The 20971-nt window shown below is 39.9% G+C and overlaps 1 long non-coding RNA gene across 1 annotated transcript; it reads left to right on the top strand.

Annotated features, from left to right (window-relative positions):
• Nucleotides 1-1775: 1775 nt before the first annotated feature.
• On the top strand, nt 1776-20929 carry LOC107973977 (uncharacterized). Its single transcript, XR_001716526.2, has 3 exons — nt 1776-1870; nt 9507-9665; nt 19757-20929. It is a non-coding gene; the product is annotated as an uncharacterized LOC107973977 (long non-coding RNA).
• The last annotated feature ends 42 nt before the right edge of the window (nt 20930-20971 follow it).

Below are 20971 nucleotides of genomic sequence, written 5' to 3' on the forward strand. Positions count from 1 at the left end.
AGGATCACGAGGTCAGGAGTTTGAGACCAGCCCGGGCCAATATGGTGAAACCCAGTCTCTCCTAAAAATACAAAAATTAGCCCAGCATGGTGGCAGGCACCTGTAATCCCAGCTACTCGGGAGGCTGAGACAGGAGAATCCCTTGAACCAGGGAGGCAGAAGTTGCAGTGAGCCGAGATCACGCCATTGCACTCCAGCCTGGGTGACAGAGGGAGACTCCATCTCAAAAGAAGAGGAAGAAGAAGAAGAGGAAGAAGGTAGTTTCAGCACTCTAGGACGCTGAGGTGGGTGGATGCCTTGAGTTCAGGAGTTCGAGACTAGCCTAGGAAGCATAGTGAAACCTCATCTCTACAAAAAATACAAAAACCTAGCCAGGCGTGGTGGTGCAAGTCTGTAGTCCCAGCTCCTCGGGAGGCTGAGGTGAGAGGATCACTTGAGCCTCGTATGTCAAGACTGCCGTGAGCCATGATTGCACCACTGCACTCCAGCCTGGGTGACAGAGCAAAACTCTGTCAAAAATAAAATAAAATAAAATAAAATAAGAAAGAAAGAAAAAGAAAAAAGAAAAGAAAATGTAAAAATACAGCTGAAATAGAGCTCAGAGTAAAGACAAAAAAGGATCTGGAGTGAAATGAAAACAAGGCCAAGTCTGCATGAAAAGCTGAATATCCAGAGATGGAACATTTTTCTTTGGCTCCTCTCCTTAAAGGCTTTGTTAGAGTATATGCAGAAGGCCTGTCTCCAGCTGAGTCGCATAAGGCAGTGATTCTTCAGTGGAATATAGGAGGGGATCAATTTCCTTTAAAATGCAGAGAACATTCTCCTGCTCAACCACTTTGATACCTCCTTACAATATTGTATTACCCAAACAATAGTTTCTAAACTTCTTATCCTGGCAGTGAAGATCCTGAATAAGCTGGGTGTCTCCCAATTTTAATTTCCAGTTTCTGAAAACAAATCCAGGCTGGTCTACTCACTGTCACCTACAATTTCTTTTAATTCCCATACTTACACTTTGCCTCATACCATTTCCCTTGCCTAGTGAGAGAGATCACCTACAGAAGCAAGAGGATAACAAGGGTCATGTCATGTATGGATCCAAGGAAAAAAATATTGCAATAAAGGAGAGCACAACCATATTTAATGTAGCAAAATAATTGCTTCTGTCTCTTTTTGCTTCTTCAGTCCACTAAATTCTAATGTTTAAATCAGTACCATGTTCTCTGTGAGGTTTTCCTTTACAATCCAATTACCATAGCCTTTGTTTTGGGGTTATTTTCTTGGCACTTAGATATTGCCTGCTATTGTTCCATATCATGCCTTCTTCAGATTGTAAGCTTCTGGAGGAGGGGAGAAAACTTGAAAAGTACCTAGAATAACATCATTTTTAAAAAACTGAGGTATTTTTTAATTGAGCTATCTACATATCTAGTTTGATGAGTGCTAAAAGTGTCTACACCTGTGTGACCACCATGTAGTCCATGTAGAGAGCATTCCCAGCACAGTGTCTCACACAAAGTGCTCCAAGATGTCAGGTTCAGCACGGGTAGTAGGAGGCAAGTTTGGTCAGGCAGGAGTAGGTGAGTGAATCTTAAGTTTGAGCCTGCCTAAAGGGGTTGAATCACCTGAGGTCAGATGAAATAAAAAGTCAAATACTGAAGTCGGGGGTGGTGGGGACAAGGGGGCAGTATTTTGTAAGTCAGAGCAGGTTTGGGATTGTGCAATCTTTTGTGTCATGCAGGCAAGGTCCAGTGACCTAAGCAGTGGTCCAAGCAGCGGTGGAGGCAGGGGCACCAGGGTGGCAATATCAATGTCAACTTTCATTCTCTACCTGGGAGAACTTGCCGTCTATGAAAGTTAAGAGTTGCAGGTATGTGGTGCTCCTGTCTGAGGTCTGAGGTAATGAGATTTCTGGGAGCTTCTTATTAAAAACCTTTGCTCACTGACTGGCTGCTGATAAAAGTGAGATCTTGGCTGGCTTGGTTATTTTCCTGTAGTTATATTAGCAAATTATTCCACTCAATTCCCCAAATGGGAACTGCATTTTACTAAGAATTTGGAGAAAGGCTGATAAAGGTTGATTTCATCAGAATATTTTGTTAACATAATGCTATATTGTTTCTACTTTATATTTAAACAGAGCTGCCTGTTGTCAAATATGAAAGAGCTTGGAGTGCCCACCAAATGTCTCTAGCTATCTATGTCAATGTGACATCTTGAACTTAATATGTTCTAAGCAGAATTTTTTTTTCTTTTTTTGAGACAAGGTCTTGCTGTATCGCTCAGGCTGAAGTGCAGTGGCATGATCATAGCCCATTGCAGCCTCCATCTCCTGGGAACAAACAATCCTCCCACTTCATTCTTCCAAGTAGCTGAGACTACAGGCATGCGCCACCACTCATGGATAATTTTTCAAAATTTTAGTACAGACAAGGTCTCACTATGTTAGCCAGGCTGTTCTTGAACTCCTGAACCAGTCCTCCTGCCTCAGCCTCCCAAAGTGTTGGGATCACAGTTGTAAGACTCTGTGTCAAGCCAAAGCAGAATTTTTGATTCCTGCTCTCCTGCTTAGTCTTCTTCATTTTAATAAATATCACACAGTTGCTCATGACAAAGTCCTGGGAGTCTTCCTTGATTCTTTTCATCTCCTTCATACTCAACATTAAATCCATCAAGATCTGTCAGCTGTATCTCTAAAATCTTTTCTGATTTCTTTCTAGCAGAGAGATTAAGTAGGCAAACTCTGGAGGCAGATTGACTAGGTTTGAACTCTGGCTCTAAATTTACTAGCTGTGTAATCCTGGCCAAGTGACTTCACCTCTCTGCTTCATTTTCTTCATATGTAAAATGGAAATAACGATAGCACCTACTTCATAGGGTTGTTTGTAGAAATAATGTTAACGCATATAAAGTACTTAGAATTAAGCCTGGATATAGTAGGTGCTCAATTAAGGTTAGTTGGTACTAGCTCTCAACCTGCCATTTTAATCCCACCCTCATTTTCTCTTACCAGGAATACTAAAATCGTTGATCGCAATCATGTTTCCCTGCTTTTACTTTTGCCCTTCCTACTGTTTCTTGGATATGCCAAGTCATTCCTACTGCAGACCTTGACACTTGTCTCCCTCTCCAAGGAGTTTCTTCAGTAAGCCCCTGGTATTAATGCGCCCTTACTTCATTCGGCCCTCACACAGACACAGAAAGAAGTCTGCCCAGATTACCCTATTACCCACTTTATTCCTCTTCAGAGTTCTTATCGGTACCTGAAAATACACCCTATTTAAATTGTTTAGTTGTTTATGGTCTGTTTCCCTCACTACAGTGCCAGGTTTTATGGTCTGTCTGGTTCATCATTATGTCCTCATGACTAAAACAGTACCTAAACATCATAGGAACTCATAAATATTTGTTGAATAAATGAGTGAATGGGTTAATTTTCATATCTTCCCATATTCTCCACCCACCCACCCTCTGCTTCAAATTAAACACCGCAGAGATCATTTAACGCAAAGCTTTCATTCCACAGGGAAGAAAGCCACTTGCAGAGGTGAAAGCCACTTGCAGGGAAGAAAGCCACTGCATGGGACTACCTCCTTCTCCAGTTCCAGCACTCTTTGATACACTGCATTGCCACTCACCTTCTTCCATCCACACTCTACTATGATTCAATGCTATCATCAGTGCATGATATCATGAGAACACATAACTAAAAGCATTTTTCAAAGGCTCTTCTCTTCTACCTTCTACTTTCCTGGAGTCTGTCCGTCTCCTCTCTTCCTCTTCTCCCTCTGCCTTTCCTGCAGTGAATCCTCAGCCACTTTTGCCTCACCTTCCCCACTGATTCCCCAGGGAGTCTCATCCATTGCCATGGCTTCAAACATCATCTGCATACTGATGAATCTGTATCTCCAGCCCAGATGCCTCTCCTTTTCTCCAACTCACACTTTTAACTGCTTACTAGACATCTTCATCTGGATGGCCCTAAGCATCACAAATAGAGTCCATTTTCCATCCAAATTGTTCCTCCAGTGCTCCCTATCTGAAGAATGGTAACCAGTTATCCAAGCTTGAAACCTTTTCACTGTGTCTGTTCCCTTCAAACAATCGTAAGGACATGTTGATTCTACTTCTCAAATAAGTATCACATCTATCTCTCCCATTTCCACTGCTACTACTTTAGTTCTGCTACCAACATCTTTTACATGGATTACTATAGCAATCTCCTAATCTAAGAGTTTCTCAAAATGGGTTATGACCCATTAGTGCGGTATTAAATCAATTTAGTAAATCATGACAAGCTTTGTTTTTGTCTTTCTTGCCACTGAACAGATGTCACAAAACAAAATTTTAAGAATTTTTTAAACTTACATACATAATCCAGAAATTAGCAGGATCAAAATGAGAAGTTACTGGCAGCTTCCCCTTTTTTGTAAAGGTCAAAACCCTCAAGATACTTCTAATGAATATAAAGATCTATTTAACTAAAAAGCCTGCCCCTGCCCCCATACACTTTTAACCTAAGCAAAGAAATGTTTTATGTGAGTATCGCTTAGTGAATAGCATTATCAAATGCAGTGGTAATTTAATTTTAGTACTATTTGCTATACACACATCATGATTGTGAGAGACATTTACAGAGTTTGTTTCTCTGTAATGCCGCTCTAGGTCATCCATACTCCTCACGTCTCCTGCCCTAAAGAGATTAGCTCCCCTGGGATGTCTACTTGGACTATATTTTTTCTTCTTTTCAACATATTGGCTCTAGCAATATATCTACCTTGGATTTCAAATAGCAATAAGGTATTCTTGTTTAGGGTTGGTCATACAGTTTTATTCCTCAGTTCCACGATTTTATCAGGGGTTAAGTTCTCTGGACGTTGAAATTTCCCCAATGCCAACGAGCCCAGTAATTGCTCCCTGCCTCAAATCTTTCAGCTTCCCAAAACCACTTCTGATTTTGAACTGGAGCTGTTCCCAGCCTTTCCACCAGCAGCTCTCCCCAGATTCCATCTTCCTAGGGCTTGTGAGCAGCCATGTGTACAGCATTCTCATGACAGTTTCCGTGACTCGCTAGTGAAGGAGCCTGTAAAATCTTAACTTGGCTTAAGACAAAACCAGAGTAGGCTGCAGGAAAAAGAGATAGCCAAACTTCATCTTCCTCATCTGTCTGGCCCATTAATATGACTCTTGTGCCTCTACTATACTATTTAATTGTTTTCTTGGTTGTTTCAGGTTAGCTCCATGAGGGCAGGAACTGTTTTGTTCACTGCTGTACACTCCTGGGTACTGTTTGCATTCTGACCATTTGCTTGAGTTACCTGCTTTGTGGCCTGAGGAGGCTCTGCTCTTCCATTTTTCTCAGTTTCTTGAAGGGCCAGGCAAACAGGTACTGACATGAAAGGCACCTACTCCTGGCAGCCAGGGCCCTGTTTTCCTGTCTCCTGACCTACCTGGCCTGTGAATCCTGGTGCTCTAGGCTGACCTATACCTGTGGCCATGCAAGGGCCAGTCCTCAGCTCCCTGAAAATGGGTTTACAGTTTATTCACAGGGCAAAGACCACTACCAGATGAGGAGACCGAGGCTGCAGAGACAGCAAAGAGCTCTGCCTGGTGACCTGTGACTGAGGTTGTTAAATGACCCATGCATCTCAACACCTCCCCAGGCCCCCACCATCCAGCTTGCTATAATCAGAATTTTTAAAACATGAAATAGAATAGAAAATAGATACCTGACTACAACATGTGCAGTAAGCTTCAACTGTTTTGTATAGTTGTATGTATTCAGGGTTTACAATGTAATGTTGTGGGTCATGATCAAAAAGTGTGAAAGGCACTATCCTCATTTGTTACCCGCCTTCTTTTTGTGCCCCTCTTATTCATTATCTACCCTGGACATGACCTTTCCAAAAAGTGATCGCAATATAGGAAATGTTACACACTGGATTCAGAGTCTGATAAAGCTGGCATTGAACCCTGCCTCTGGCATTTAATGGCTGTGTGATCAGGTACGAATTACTTCAATAATGATCCCTTTCTCTTCATCTGTCAAGTGGAAATAGCATCATGAATTCAGGGCTGTCAGCCAGCCCCATGCCAGCCACTTCAAATCATTTATGTCTAATCTTTGCAATAATGCTAAGGCAATTATTATTATCCTCATTTTTAAATTAAATTTTATATTTTATTATACTTTAAATTCTGGGATACATGTGCAGAAAGTGCAGGTTTGTTACATAGGTATACACGTGCCATGGTGGTTTGCTGCACCCACCAACCCGTCATCTACATTATGTATTTCTCCCATGCTATCCCTCACCTAGCCCCCACCCCCTGACAGGCTCTGGTGTGTGATGTTCCCCTCCCTTTGTCCATGTATTCTCATTGTTCAACTCTCACTTATGAGTGAGAACATGCAGTGTTTGGTTTTCTGTTCCTGTGTTACTTTGCTGAGAATGTTGATTTCTAGCTTCATCCATGTCCCTGCAAAGGACATGAACTCATCCTTTTTTATGGCTGCATAGTATTCCATGGTGTATATGTGCCACATTTACTTTATCCAGTCTATCATTGATGGACATTTGGATTGGTTCCAAGTCTTTGCTATTGTGAACAGTGCTACAATAAACATACATGTGCATGTGTCTTTATAGTATAATGATTTATAATCCTTTGGGTATGGACCCAGTAATGGGATGGCTGGGTCAAATGGTATTTCTCATTCTAGATCCTTGAGGAATCACCACACTGTCTTCCACAATGGTTGAACTAATTTACACTCCCACCAACAGTGTAAAAGCATTCCTATTTCTCCACATCCTCTCCAGCATCTCTTGTTTCCTGGCTTTTTGATGATCACCATTCCAACTGGTGTGAGATGGTATCTCATTTTATTAAGAAGATTGAAGCTCAGGGAAGTTAAGTAACTTCCTCATGGTCACATCGCTCGTATATTCCCGAGCAAGGATTCACTTCAAGCTCCTCACGCTCTTTCCTTTGAGCATGAATTTCTAATCATATAGTCTGAGGTTTGACAGTTCATGGCTACTTCTATTGACTTCTCACAGATTCACATAACTCAATCAATCAAGTATTTATTAAGCATCAGTTCTGTACTTAGCACTGACTTGGGGAATGTAAATAAAAACAGAAGAGTACAAATGTGGTTTGTGGCTGGCTGTGGTGGCTCATGCCTGTAATCCTAGCAATTTTGGAGGCTGAGTCAGAAGGATCACTTGGGGCCAGGAGTTCAAGACCAGTCTGGGCAACAGGGTGAGACCTCATCCCTAGCAAAAATAAAAATAAATTAGCTGGGTGTGGTGGTGCACACCTGTGGTCCCAGCTACTTGGAAGGCTGAGGTAGGAGGATCACTTGAGCCCTGAAGTCGAGGCTGCAGTGAACTATGCTCAGTGTCACTGAACTCCAGCCTATCTCCAAAAAAAAAAAAAACGTGGTTTGTTGTTGTGGAATGTACATTTAACTTAGAGCGAAAACACTGATAGACACAAGGCAATAGCAAGCTTCTCAGTGGTGCTGAGTATTTAAAGCCCATTAGAAATTTAAAAATTGTAACAGGTGTTGTTGTATTATAAATTTACATAACACTTAATGAAAGAAATTAATTTATATTTTATGCAAGTCATAAAGGATCCAGTTTATGGATTGAGTTTCTAGATTAGGAATCTATATGAATATGAATGAGTATCAGTTTCTTATTAAAACGTAGCAGAAGATGACCCATTTTACCAGCCTGACCAATATGGTGAAACCTCATCTCTAATAAAAATACAAAAATTAGCCAGGAGTGGTGGTGGGCACCTGTAGTCCCTGCTACTCAGGAGGCTGAGACAAGAGAATTGCTAGAACCCAGGAGGTGGAGGTTGCAGTGAGCCAAGATTGTGCCACTGCACTCCAGCCTGGGGGACAGAGTGAGACTCCATCTCAAAAAAAAAAAAAAATAGATGAACCATTTTAGAGATTATGACTATTAGAATAACATAGTCTCTATTGCATTTTAAAAAAAAAAACCCATATATCTGTGTTTTACCTAACTACCAGCATCTTTTCAAGTTGATCTGCTTTTCTAAGAACTAATAGGGAAGAACATTTTTTTAAAAATCATTCTTTAAAGGGCCCACAGGAAGCTGCCTTCTTAGTCACTCCTCAGAGTAAGCCTCACCCTTCCACATTTTGTTTACTCTTTCTGCTTTCCCTATTTATTGTTTTAAATTGAATTTCCATTCCTCTAGTGAGCACCATGTTCCAAGAAAAGCTGGGAAATTCAGTTTATATACACAGTACTGACTTAGCAGTAGAAATATAAAAATTTAATTTATTATTCAAATTAATAATATGGCATATGATACAATGAAAAAGAATTCAATGGGAGAACTAAAGAGCTAGGCATGTAGACTTAAGGGACAACCCTGAAAGGGTGCTGGTGCTCTTCTGTAGCCCATCTGTACGGTGTGGTGGAATGAAAAGAGCCAACAATTTGTCTTAGGACTTTTGCAGGGGGTGGTATGAAGAAAAGAGTCAGATAGAGCTGGGTGTGGTGGCTCATACATGTAATCCCAGCACTTTGTGAGGCCAAGGCAGGAGGATCACTTGAGGCCAGTAGTTGGAGATCAGCCTTGGCAATATAGTAAGATCCTATCTCTACAAAAAAAAAAAAAAAATGCTGCATGCAGTGGCATGTGCCTGTAGTCCCAGCTACTCGGGGGGCTGAGATGGGAGGATCTCTTGAGCCCAGGAGTTTGAGGTTGCAGTGAGCTATGATTGTACCACTGCACTTCCAGCCTGGGTACAGAGCAAGACCTTTTCCAAAAAGAAAGAGAGAGAGAGAGAGGAAGGAAGGAAAGAAGGGAGGAAGGAAGGAAGGAAGGAAGGAGAAAAAGAGGAGGGAGGGAGGGATGGGGAGAAAGAGAAAGAAGAAAGAAAGAAAAGATCAAAGAAAAGAAGAAAGAAAGAAAGAAAGAATGTATTAGTTCATTCTCACATTGCTGTAAAGAACTGCTTGATACTGAGAAGTTTATTAAGAAAAGAGGTGTAATTGACTTGCAGTTCCATGTGGCTGGGGGACACCTCGGGAAACTTACAGTCATGAAGGAAGGAGAAGCAGGCACATCTTACATGGTGGCAGGTGAGAGAGATGGTGTGTAAGCACAGGAAAAACTACCATATATGAAACCATCAGATCTTGTGAGAATTTACTCACTATCATGAGAACAGACCCCATATGGGGGAGAAACTACCCCCACAATCCAATCACTTCCCACCACGTCTCCCCCTCAACACCTGGGGATTAAAATTCAAGATGAGATTTGTGTGAGGACACAAAGCCAAATCATATTAGAAAGAAGAGAGAGAGAAAGGAGAGAAAGAAAGAATCAGACAGAATTCCTTTCTGAGATATATTTTTTTAAAACTGACATGACCTATGTCATTATCTTGGTTTAACTGACATTTAAAAATTATACTGTGCTATTACTATTTCTATTTCTTGCAGCTAAGCTCTATTGTTTCTTAGCTACAAACTATGAGGAAAACATACGAGGAAATCCCAGGAAGAATTAAGCTTTCAATTTTCTTTTAATTTCTTTGCTCACAAATAAAATCAGCGTTAAAGCCTCTAGAAGAAAATCAGTACTGGTCATATCCTACTTAGGTAAGTCAAATGATATACATATTTATCTAGAAACCAAAAGTTCATTTTACTATTTTCCACACTAGAGTTTCAAAGGATCTTAGAATATTTTTCAAATAGATGCAAATTTAGGTAGGTGCATACACTCGGGGGTAAAACATCAATGAGGTTGTCTGGTTACTGAACTGAAGAATTACATTTTTAAAAAATTCTTTGAAAAATTAACAGATCCAAGTTAAAATATACAAAAAGGATCTCTAAAAACACTGTCAGAAGTAAGAAAACTAGACAAAACATTTGGCAAGTAAAAAAAAACTTGAGCTATAACCCATACAAACCTCCCTGCTGCCATAATATTCCCAGCTAGCACAAGATAACAGGATTCCATTCTTGTGATGTATCGGAGTTAATACATATCAAAGAAAACAATGGTTTCTGGTTAGTGAAGGTGCAATGTAAAAATTTACAGATCATATCATTCCGAACTGGCAAATAATATACATCAGGTTTAATCCACTGTGAACTTACAAAGAATATGGTACTGGCCCTATGGGACCGTAAAAGGCATCCTTTCTTAGGCTGTGTTAGTTGATGTGCAAAATAGTAAGTCAGAAACTAAGAAATAGAAAATAGTCACCCATGCTTTCTCCAAAACAGTATAAAAAGGCCTAAGCTACGTGAAATAGAATAAAAAGATTAAAATATAAAGGCACACACATTAAAAAACAAAAACATATTAATGAACTTTACAAAAATTTCAATCAGATAAAGAACACGCTCTCTTGAAGGAAGTTTTAACATTGGCTTCTCAGGTATACCAAAGTAAGGAGACATGGTATCAGAGAAAAAGCAGTCAAAGAGCAGAAAGCTTTGTTTCATTCATTTGACAAATATACACTGAGTGCCTCTTCTGTATATATCTTATGTATATATCTCAAATATACATATATTTGAGACGGAGTCTCGCTCTGTTGCCCAGGCTGGAATGCAGTGGCGTGATCTTGGCTCACTGCAACCTCCGCCTCCCAGGTTCAAGCGATTCTCCTGCCTCAGCCTCCTGAGTAGCTGGGATTACAGGTGCGTGCCACCATGCCCAGCTAATTTTTGTATTTTTAGTAGAGATGAGGTTTCACCATGTTGGTCAGGCTGGTCTCAAACTCCTGACCTTGTGATCTGCCCACCTCGGCCTCCCAAGGTGCTGGGATTATAGACATAAGCCACTGTGCCTGGCTGAAAAAATATTTTTAAAAAGTTAAAAGAGGTTATTTCATGACCTATTCTAAGTTTTGCATTTTACAGGTAGAATCAAATAGTGTCAAGGTTTGGATATAATGATACTTTTAAAACTATCTTTAATTTTTATCCTTTTTAGAGATATAACAAAATTAAAATGGTAATGTAAAACAATTGCTGAACTAAGCTGAGCTAAAAGCAATTTATGGAAGAAAAAAGTGTAGTATTGTTTATATATGCATATGTGTGAGTATTTGTGTGTGTGCATATGTGTATTTGTGTTGAGGGAGCAGCCTCCAGTTTAACTATCTTAAAGAAATACAGAAGATCACCCTGTGTCCTCTAATTTCCATATCTCATAACAGCTGCTCTTTAGCTTCCAATTTTCTAGGTTATTTGGCCACATTTTTCTGTGAAAGGAGAGTCTTTTATCAAATGTCTTATTAGTGTTCCCTCAAATATAGACTTCTCAGGGAACATCACAGATCACGTGTTTTGGTTTATAAGTTCGAAGAAAAATTGCTTTGATTACTAGATCAACATTTTCTATCTGAGGCACAATGAATAATTATACTTAAAAAGTTGAGCATCACTTCCATTGTTGGTATGTATAATGCGTACAATGTTGTGTAAATAAATCCAAAGTTTCTTATGTGTAACAAGTCTGATGACTTATATAGAATATAATTTAGTTAAACATTTTACATCTAATTTTCAGAGTAATTTTGCTCAATGGAAGAAGCCAGGCAAAAAAGAATAGATGTTGCATGATTACACTTACATAAAATTAAAGACAATGAAAGTAATTATAGTGAGAGAAAGTACATCAGCGGTTGCCAGGGGGAGAAGGAAAGGAAGAGAGAAAGAGAGAGAGAGAAAAGAAAAGAGAGAGATGAAAAAAAGATACAATGAAACTTTTGGGGTGCTGGAAATATTTGTTATCCTGATTGTTAATGATGGGTTCACAAATGTGTGTGTGTATGTTATATATTGTACACTTTATGTATATGTAGTTATAGTATGCCAATTGTATTGCAACAAAGCTTTAAAAAAAATCTAATCTTGACTGCCAAGTTATTCCTGTCCAAATGAACTGTGCTAATATAACTACTATATATCACACATATCTGTGAATTAAGGTGAAGAATAAAAATAAGAAAGCAAAACCAGAGGCAGGAGGACAGGTCTTTCTTTTGATGTTGTATCTGGAGGTCATGTCTCTAGTGACTTATCACCTTAAGCTTTTCCAGCAACACCGAACAGTCTGCTTTCATCACCATAGAAGAGATAGCTTGCCAAATCTGCACGTAACACTATTTCCTATGGTCTCTCAAGAAGCTAATGCTGGATGATACCCTACACGAATGTACTGCATAAACCATGGAGCAGATTTAGTAGCTTTTACTGATAAAGTGAAAGGGAATGAAAAGCAATGATTCATGGACAGGAAAGACAGTTTGTTATTTTTATTTTACCATTAATATCTAGAAGAAGGAAAATGATTTCTGAAAGAACCCCATCACTACAGCCAAAGTGATATTTCTTCTTTCTTCTTTTCTTTCCTTCCCTCTCCCTTCCCTCCCTTCTTTCCCCTTCCCATCCTCTTTCTTTCTTTCTTCTTTCTCTTCTTTTCTTTTCCCTCCCTCCCTCATTTCTTTCTTTCTTTTTTTCTTTCTTTTTCTCTTTCCCTTCCTCCCTCCCTCCTTCCTTCCTTTCTTTCTCTTTCTTTCTCCCTCCCTCCCCTCCTTCCATCCCTCCCTCTCCCTCCCTCCCTCCCTTCTTTCTTTCTTTCTTTCTTTCACAAGGTCTTCCACAAGAAAGAAAGAAAGAAAGAATTAGTTCATTCTCACATTTCTATAAAGAACTGCTTGATACTGAGAAGTTTATAAAGAAAAGAGGTGTAATTGACTTGCAGTTGCATGTGGCTGGGGACACCTCTGGAACACTCTGTTGCCCAGGCTAAAGTGCAGTTGCACAAACATGGCTTACTGCAGCCTCAACCTTCCAGGGTTGACCTCCAGATACAACATCAAAAGAAAGACCTGTCCTCCTGCCAATCATACATCTCTGGTTTTGCTTTCTTATTTTTATTCTTCACCTTAATTCACAGATATGTGTGATATATAGTAGTTATTTTAGCACAGTTCATTTGGACAGGGTTCAGGTGATTCTCCCACCTCAACTTCCCAAGTAATTGGGACTACAGGCATGTGCCACCACCCAGCTAATTTTTAGATTTTTTTGTAGAGGGGTTTTGCCATGTTGCCCAGGCTGGTCTCGAACTCCTGGGCTTAAGCGATCTGCTTGCCTCAACCTCCCAAACTGCTGAGACTACATGTGTGAGCTACCGCACTGGCCCCAAAGTGATATTTCAAAACTGCAAATCTGATTATGTCATTCCTGCTTAAAATTCAACAATGGCTTCCTACTAGCCACTGTTTTTAGGGAAATCCTCAACATGGTTTACCAGATACTTCATGACTTGACCCACGTCTTCGTTTTTGGCCTGGGTTCATCTCACTATTTCCCACACAATCTACAGCCATTCTGAATGCTTCTTAGCATCTTACTCATCAAGGCTTTTCATGCCGTAATGCACATTGAGTTCTCCAGGAAGCACACTCTAAGGCAGAGTTTAGAGTTCAGGATGTTTATTAGAGAGTGCTCTTGAGTCAACACCCAGGGAAGGGAGGAGGCGGAAGCAGAATTGGGAAGAGGGAGAAATCAAGCTGAGACGCAAGTCTGACAGCCTTAGCCAACAGCACACAGTGGTCTGTAACTGAAGTGGCTCATCAGAAGTGGCACACAAATGGGTGGAAGGGTGTGATCTTGGATGAGGTGTCTCCCTGTAGCTGAGGCAATGCCTGAAAGGGCTGGCACTGCTAGCTCCAGGGGCATCAAGTCCTTCCTTAAAAGGGGATCTGAGCTTGGCCTTTGTATATTACCTCAGCTTGGTATTTACCATGCATGAAACTCTCCAGTTCACTTAGGTCATTTTAACTCATCCTTCAGATCTCAATACAATCCTCATTTCTTCAGAGAGGGCTTCCCAAATTCCCAAACTCCGTTGGCACTTCCTTGTAACAATAACTCCATGAGGTATGGATCACTTATGTAATATTCACTCTGTATCTTCAATGCCTACCACAGTGCGGACAGATATAGGTACTCTATTAATACTAACTGAATAAATGAACAAATCTGAGGATTAAGGAGCACTGCAAAGAGCAAAGACCCTTCCCAACACATCTAATTTGGCATATTCTAAGATTTTGTGGCAGTATGATGTTGAGGAAAGGACTTCAGGCCCCATCATCAGTCAGTGCCCAGTTAGTCAATCCCAGCTCAATCACACTTCAGCTGTGTGAGCATGGATACATTAATTAAACTCTCTAAGTTCTAATATTTAAAGTCAATAATGACAATGGCAATGTTAGTAGTAGTAAGAGTATCTTTCCTATAGGCTGTCCGGAGGGTTCAATGAAATAGTCTATATAAAGGATTTATCATAGAGCCTGGAATATAGTGAGGCATCAGTAAGTTACTAGATATAGATGCTATTAATATTTGACCTTTTGCTGGTATTTAAGTTCTTTAAATTTAAGGTAAATTTAAGTTCTAAAATTTAAGGTATTTAAGTTCTTAAAATACCTTTAAAAAGAGAAGAATGTTAGAAAAAGACTTTTTTATATTTGCTCTTAAAAATGCATCAAAATAGTAATCTTAGAAAAAATTAGAAACTTGTTGGATTTCCCTACACTTACTTTACAGTTTAGAATTGATTTTTATTTTGCATTATATATGGGAGATGGAGGACAGTGTTATCTTCTCTTTACTTATGATCTTCTAAATTTTTTATTTATTTGTTTGTGTAGATATGTATGTATGTATGTATGTGTGTATTTATTTATTTATTTTGAGACAGAGTCATGCCCTGTCACCCAGGCTGGAGAGCAGTGGTGGGATCTCGGCTCACTGCAACCTCCACCTACAAGGTTTAAGTGATTCTTGCACCTCAGTCTCCTGAGTGGCGGGATTACAGGCACATACCACAAGGCCTGGCTAATTTTTTGTAGTTTTAGTAGAGACAGGGCTTCACCATATTGGCCAGGCTGGTTTCGAACTCCTTGCCTCAAGAGATTCACCCACCTCGGCCTCCCAAAGTGTTGGGATTACAGGCGTGAGCCACCGCACCCAGCCTGATCTTCTAATGATTTCTTTATATACTTATTTATTTTATTTGTTATATATTTTTTTGAGACAGGGTCTCGCTCTGTCACTGAGGCTGGAGGGCAGTGGTGTGATCATGGCTCACTGCAGTCTCGACCTTCTGGGTTCAAGCAGTCCTCCTGCCATAGCCTCCCAAGTAGCAGGAGAACAGGTGTGAACCACTACGTCTGGCTAGTTTTTTAATTTTTTTGTAGAGGTAGGGTCTCACTTTGTTGCCCAGGCTAGTTTCAAACTCCTGGGCTCAAGTGATCCTCCCAAAGTGCTGGGATTACAGGTGTGAGCCACTGCACTTGGCTTTCTAATGTTTTAAATAAGGTCTGCTTCTGAACTCTCCACTCATACCACCGAGAAGTGTACAACTTGGCAATACTGATCTACGTGTAACTTACAAATAGTGGGGTGATGCTTTCGCCTATGTATGAAATGCCTTTTCCTACATTAGGAAATTTCTACTTCAGTATGAACTGGCTAATTGGCTCAAAAGTCACCTCCTGAACAAAACCTTCTCTTACTTCTTCCATGCTACTCCTGAATTCCCATTTTTACTATGACACCATTTACATGCCCAGGCTGTTGTTCTAACCCCGTTGCATTATATTTCCCCATTAGACTGTGAGCTTCTTGAGCAGTTTTTCACCTTTTGTATCTTGCACATTTGGCCACTCGATAAATGTTTGTTGAGTTGATTTGAATTAGAAGAAAATCACCAGATCTCTTCAGAAAGACACAAATAATGACTGGTTTAGGTAATCTAATGGTCTCAAAGAACACAGTACAAAATTGAATAAGTTGGAAGCCAAATATTTATTATTTGCTACTCTTTCATTTTTAATTGAAATATAACTCTCACACAGAAAAGTGCCCCAAATTAGTGTATTACTCAATGAATCATCCCAAAATGCATAATTGATCATTAACAAAGTCAAGAAATAGAACATTGTCAGAAGCTCCTCCCATGTACATTTAAGCATCAATTTTTGTAGGTATTTTCCTTTACACCAGAGACCTTATCTGAGCCTTTCAAAGTTATTCATTTCAAAGTATTCATACTTGTCCACCCGGCTTTCATTATGGTCTATCGTGGTAGTTGATTGCAAGCCACTGTCACTGACGTGTATTTTCAAATCTTGTCATCTTTGTGAAGAAATATAGGCATTTGGCACTCCACTTCTATGTCTTTATGACTCTTGTTTCCACGGGGCCCTACTTCTTCCTTTGTCTCCTTTTATTGTGTGTTCTTTAACCCCACACTCTTCCTCAATGAAACACTTTACCCACTTCCTGTCAACCATCTGACCTCGCTTCTCCTTATAACTCCTCCACTATTGAAAGCTTTTGAAAAACTCCAAAAGGAATTGAATTTTTGATGAGGACTTAAAATAAGATACAAATGTGATTTCTTCATTTGTTCAGACTGCAAAAGTTAAGGGAAATTAAAATACGAAGACGGGTCTATAACAGAGTAGAAAAGATGACAAATTTAGAGAAAATGATTTACTTTTCTGGGTGACAGGCAGAAGAATATAAAGAAACTGAAACCACTGGCAACCTCAAAAGGGTTAATTTTAAGAGTTGTACTCAGGAGACTTATGTCACAGTGATGGAAACAATGCTGCTACAGAAAGCTTCAAAGGTGCAAGTAACTGAAAATGCTATTTATTAGTCAGTTTAGAAGGAAGAAAATTAATAATCACAAGAACTGACTACTTCTCTGGAAATGTCTCATTTCTTTCTATGTCACTGTAAGTTAGCTTTCTCTTTTTTATTATTCTTAACGGTTCTTTCCATTTCTTGTCAGTGTCATGTCATTTGAAGAACTGATATTTGCTGAGATTTGTGAGTATAAGCCATTGCATGCAGGGAGTAAAAGTCTTCTCTTAAATCTTAATGAGGGCTGGGCACAGTGATTCATACATATAATACCAGCACTTTGGAGGCCAAGTGCTCCCAAAGCACTTGGCAGGAGGATCACCAGAGTCCAGGAGTTTGAGGCCGGCCTGGGCAACATAGGGAGAGCCTGTCTGTACCAAAATAATAAAAAACATTAGCTGGGTGTGGTGATGCACCTGTGGTCCTAGCTACTCAGGAGGCTGAGGAGCTACTCAGGAGGCTGAGACAGGTGATGCACCTGTGGTCCTAGCTACTCAGGGAGGATCACTTGACCCCAAGAGGTCAAGGCTGCAGTGAGCCTTGAAAAGATTAGGATCTTTCCATGGCACTCCAGCCTAGGGGAACAGAGTGAGGCCATCTAAAAAAAAAAAAAAAAATCCAAAAAAAAAATCTTAGGCCAGGAGTGGTGGTTCACGCCTGTAATCCCAGCACTTTGGGAGGCCGAGGCAGGAGGATCACGAGGTCAGGAGATCGAGGCCATCCTGGCCAACATGGTGAAACCCCATCTGTAATAAAACTACAAAAAATTAGCTGGGCATGGTGGCACATGCCTGTAGTCCCAGCCACTCAGGAGGCTGAAGCAGGAGAATCACTTGAACCCGAGAAGCAGAGGTTGCAGTGAGCTGAGATCGCACCACTGCATTCCAGCCTGGGGACAGAGGGAGCCTCCGTCACAAACAAACAAACAAATCTTAATGAGATGCCTCTAATTATATTTTGAACTTAAAAAAATGTCCTGGTATATACGCTTCAGCTATTATATATAATGGCAATGCCCAACCTTTTTGGCACCAGGGACTGGTTTTGTAGAAGACAATTTTTCCACAGAGTGGGTTGGGGGAATGGTTTCAGGATGAAACCGTTCCACCTCAGATGATCAGGCATTAGATTCTCATAAGGAGTGCACAGACTAGATCTCTCGCATGCGCAGTTCACAATAGGGTTCCTGCTGCTATGAAAATCTAATGTCGCCCCTGATCTGACAGGAGGCAGAGCTCAGGCAATAATGCTGTCTCTCCCACCACTCACCTCCCACTGTGCTGCACGGTTCCTAACAGGCACTGACTGGTACCCATCTGTGGCCTGGGGGTTGGAGACCCCTGCTCGAGACTGTATTAATAAAAAGCCATTAAAAACCAGATGACAAAAAGAGGAGATCTTTTCAGAAAGATTAAATTTTCCCATTTCTGTTTTAATATTTAGGGGAAAGATTTAAATCAGAAAGATCTTATGCACAAATAACCAGTAATGTTATTAAGACTAAGCTACATCATTAAAAAGTCCATAATACTATGCAGCCATAAAAAGGAACAAGATCATGTTGTTTGCAGGGACATGGATGGAGCTGGAAGCTGTTATTCTCAGCAAACTAATGCAGGAACAGAAAACCAAACATCGCATGTTCTCACTTATAAGTGGGAGCTGAAGGATGGGAACACATGGATATATGGTGCGGGGGAACAACACACGCAGGGGCCTGTGTTGGGGTAAAGGTTGGGGGAGAGCATCAGGGAAGAATAGCTAATGGGTGACAGACTTAATACCTAGGGGATGGGTTGATCTGTGCAGCCAACAAACATGACACACATTTACCTATGTAACAAACCTGCATATCCTGCATATGTACCCTGGGACATAAAATAAAAGTTGATGGAAAAAAAAATAAAAGAAAGTCTATAATGTTTCTATGGTGTATGGTTAAGGAAGGCAAGTAAGACTCAAATTACAAGAATTAAATGGAAAGAATACAACATAAACACCCTTTTATCAAGGGAGCATCTACATATTATTTGTCTAGAACTATGGTACGAGCTTTAAGGCTGGACGTGGTGGCTCACGCCTGTAATCCCAGCACTTTGGGAGGCCAAGGCAGGCAGATCACCTGAGGTCAGGAGTTCAGGACCAGCCTGGCCAACATGGTGAAAACCCATCTCTACCAAAATACAAAAATTAGCCGGGTGTGGTGTCACATGCCTGTCGTCCCTGCTACTCAGGAGGCAGAGGCAGGAGAATCACTTGAACCCAGGAGGTGGAGGCTGCAGTAAGCCGAGAACGTGCCACTGCACTCCAGCGTGGGTGACAGAGCAAGACTCTCTCCCAAAAAAAAAAAAAAAAAAAAAAAAAGAACTATGGTACTTTAGGAATACAAAAGAACCGTAATAAATGTTTCCTGTCCTGAGAAACAAACACTGATGTAAAAGATGTGTCTTCCCAAGTAACTATAGATAATAAAATCTTTAATTACATAGTACAGGCAATAAATGCAAGTCTGGAACACTATATATGTTAAATAGTCAGGTTATTTATTTTTGAAAATAATTTTGAAAATTGAACTGGGAATTCTTTTTCTCAAATGCTTACAGAATTATCCTCCCAGCAAGAGAAGTTTTATAAAATAAAACTGCTATTACTATAAAATTCCATAGAAATTAAGCTAAAGAAACAACAAACAAAACTGAAATACAAAGTTCTACACTGAATTCTGATTAAAAAAAAAACACACAATAAATGAGCAAGCTCTGTTTCATGGTATGACTAAAATGGAATAGCATTAGGAAAACTGCCTCAGGAAGTCAGAACACAATATAAATCAGTAAGACTTTCCATACCTTTCTAGTTGCAGGAAATCTTAAAATATTACTCCATTCTGCCTGTGTGCAGCAAAGACAAGTTTCTAAAGCATTCAAAATATTTTATAAGGTAGACGTTCGTTATGTGCTTTATTAAAGTAATAACTTGTGTGTTAACCTTATTTTTAGATGTCATTTTCAAAGAAAGAAGTCTTATCAAAATTGAATGAAAGAAGAAAACTACAAGAAAATGACCTAAAGGAAAGGGAATAAAAGAAAACACGATCTTTTCTGGACGTTCAGTATTAAAAGTTTTCATGCTCGTTGAAATGAAAATTACAAAATCAGAACTACATAGTAGATTTTGCAAGCATGCAGCCAGAAGTGTAAGGGCTGGTGGACTTTAGGGGCCTATGACTAGGAGACAGACTGGAAAACCAGAGACAGTATTGCGAACATAAGCTACCTTTGCCAAATAAATTCTGGAACTTACTTCTTGAACTGAGAAGTTCAGAGATGTTTTGGGACAGGACGCCAGACAGTTTGGAATGACTTACTTGATCTTACTGAAAAAAAAATACAATGTCTTTGATTACTCCTCTCAGAGTTAGTCTTATTTCCTACTTTAATTTTTAAGGTTTTACCTTTGCATATTATTGTATACTTGAACATTCATAATAATTCTTAATTTTTTCATAAAAATGTATTTATCTGCGTGTGTGTATGTGTGTACGTGTGTGCTGTTTGTGCATCTGTGTCTATGTTTTTATAAATATCCCCTAAATAGATTGTGGTAGCTTGTTTCTTGTTTTCAGGTTGGCTACTATCAATTTCTCTCCTCCCTGTATCTATCTATTGCTCTACTCCCTTGAATCTGGGCTCATTTGTGACAGATTTGCCGAACAGAATATAGTGGAAGTGACGCTTCATGACTTCCAACACTTCCCACACTTTGAAGCTTCTACCTGGGTCTCCTGGAATTCTTTGTCTTGAAATGCCACGCTGTTTGAAACCCAAGCCACACTATGGCTATGTGGAGAGACAAAAGAGGGAGAAATCCCTGACCAGCCCATAGGTATTCTAGCTATCCTAGCCTAGGAGCCAGGCATGTGAGTAAAGAAGCTTTCAGATAATTCCAGCCTCATCTGTCATATTTCTGCAACCATTTGAAGGACACAAAGGTGAGTAATGCTCAGCTTCGTCAACCCCCAGAAAAATGAAACATAACAATAAGTGACGTTTTAAGCTACTAAGTTTTGGTGTGGTGTGTTACACACAGCAATAAATAACTGGAACATACAATAGACATCTGAAGAGAGACCTAACATTTCTTACTTACATCATAATACTATAAAATTCATCACCACTCTGTCATTCCAGAAATGTAACTAAATTCTTATATCT

The sequence above is a fragment of the Pan troglodytes genome, chromosome 1 (genome assembly GCF_028858775.2).
Source record: "Pan troglodytes isolate AG18354 chromosome 1, NHGRI_mPanTro3-v2.0_pri, whole genome shotgun sequence".
Classification (NCBI taxonomy): Eukaryota; Metazoa; Chordata; class Mammalia; order Primates; family Hominidae; genus Pan; species Pan troglodytes.